Source organism: Mastomys coucha, unplaced genomic scaffold (assembly GCF_008632895.1).
Source record: "Mastomys coucha isolate ucsf_1 unplaced genomic scaffold, UCSF_Mcou_1 pScaffold5, whole genome shotgun sequence".
In the NCBI taxonomy this organism is placed as follows: domain Eukaryota; kingdom Metazoa; phylum Chordata; class Mammalia; order Rodentia; family Muridae; genus Mastomys; species Mastomys coucha.
The window spans coordinates 97,731,494-97,733,571 of NW_022196911.1; the positions used below are offsets into that span (position 1 = coordinate 97,731,494).

The 2,078-nt window shown below is 45.5% G+C and overlaps 1 non-coding gene across 1 annotated transcript; it reads left to right on the plus strand.

The window, feature by feature from the left end:
* Positions 1-1,022: 1,022 nt before the first annotated feature.
* Positions 1,023-1,213, plus strand: LOC116079496. Its single transcript, XR_004114035.1, has one exon. It is a non-coding gene; the product is annotated as a U2 spliceosomal RNA (small nuclear RNA).
* The last annotated feature ends 865 nt before the right edge of the window (positions 1,214-2,078 follow it).

Below are 2,078 nucleotides of genomic sequence, written 5' to 3' on the forward strand. Positions count from 1 at the left end.
CAATTTTCCAAACCCCCATGAGTAACCCAGTAAGCTCACTGGCTCTCTAACGAAGTGATGGAGTCGTCCTCCCTTTTGTTGGTTGTCAGTGCCTTTTCAAGAAGTGAAAGAGACTAGACCTTTGTCATGTCTCCTTGGAAAATGTCACACACACTACTGTGCACTCTGGTTTCATCTCCAGCTTTTAAACCCTTCTCCCTGAAGCCCCCAACGCTGATCCTGGGTGCTGTTCCTGGAGTATGTGAACCGGGCCTTCCTGCTTTTACAGGCTTTTCCTAGGATTTAACACTGGAGCACAGGAGATCAAAGCTGTGTAGTGGGTGTCTCAAGTCATCTGAGCACTAAGGAGACTGAGACAGGAAGGTTGTAGTAAGTTCAAGTCTAACCTGGGCTACAGTAAGAGACATAGTCTCAAACCAACAACAGACAGAGAAGGAAATAGGTAATAAATAAGATGGAGATTTAAGGGTCTGTGTATCCTTTGACCTGGTCAGCGCTTGCATAACCAGGGGACTGTATTGTAGCCACTGGAACCCTCCAAACTGATCATCTCACATCTTTATAAAGGCTCCTTGGACCAGATACAAAGGTAGAGAAAGAGGAAAAAATGGAGAGAAAGTGGAAGAAAATGAGGATCCCCTGTGGTCCTCAATTTTGCATCTTAAGGAAAGTGAAGAATCCAGCACAGCTACGGGTTTGTGGATCAAAAGCAAAGCCGCAGTTGAAGGAGCCTTCCAAGCGCTCGCTTCCGGCTCAAAGCTGTTCGGGTCAAGGCGCGCGCTGGGCGGAGCATGCAAATGAAACGCGGCAGAGTCTCCATGGAACTCTGGGAGCGAAAAGATAAACGAAAACTTCTCTGCCTCCGTTGGATTTCTCAGGCTTTCCCTGGCGTCAAGGTGGTGGACCTGAGAGGAAAGGAGGGCCAGTTTCGGGAGCGTGTTTGCGGGGGTGCGAGTGGCGGTGACCGTGAGTAAAAGGTGTGTGCGCCGGTGAGTGTCTTGGGCGTGTGGGCTCGGTCAGGTATCGCTTCTCGGCCTTTTGGCTAAGATCAAGTGTAGTATCTGTTCTTATCAGTTTAATATCTGATACGTCCTCTATCCGAGGACAATATATTAAATGGATTTTTGGAAGTAGGAGTTGGAATAGGAGCTTGCTCCGTCCACTCCACGCATCGACCTGGTATTGCAGTACCTCCAGGAACGGTGCACCCCTCCGGGGAACAAAATTGGTCTTAATATCAGAAATCGAGTTTAGATGTTATAGTGGGTGTGAAACTTGGGTTGGCTCAAACCTGTTCAGGTTGTTTCTAACCATCCTTGTCGAGGATGTGAATGTAAAGAGGTTTGGAACTCTATACCACGCTTAAAAGCCAGAAATCAAGAATTGGGAAAAGTCTTTTCAAAAAAGTTTTTTTTTTCTTAGATAGTTTTGCTTATTTTATGTATACTCTTGTAGTTATACAGATGGTTGTGAGCTTTCATATGGTTATTAGGAACTGAATTTCTACTTATGCTTGCTCTGCTCATTTACGCCCAAAGATTTATTTATTGGTAAATAGGTACACTGTTGCTGCCTTCAGATACACCGGAAGAGGTCATCAGATCTTATTATGGGTGGTTGTCAGCCACCATGTGGTTGCTCAAATTTGAACTCAGGACCTTCGGAAGAGCAGTCAGTGCTCTTAACCTCTGAGCCATCTTGCCAGCCCCCTTTTTGTTTTTTCGAGACAATTTCTCTGTGTAGTCCTGACTTTTCCTGGAACTCACTCTGTAGACCAGGCTGGCCTTGAACTCAGAAACCCTTCTGCCTCTGCCTCACAAGTGCTGAGATTAAAGGCGTGTGCCACCACCGCCCAGCCAAAAGAAGAATTTATGTACACATTTATATTCGGGTTATCTTAATATCTTTTGGTTTTTCGAGACAAGGGTCTCTATGAGTAGCCCTGGCTGTTCTGGAATTTGGTAGATGGATTGTGCTGTCCTTCAGCTTCAAGCAGATCCATATGTTCCTCCCTCCTGACTAAAGTGCATAGCACGCTCTGCTAGTTTAAATCTTCTTTTCCTTAAAAAAAAAAAAAA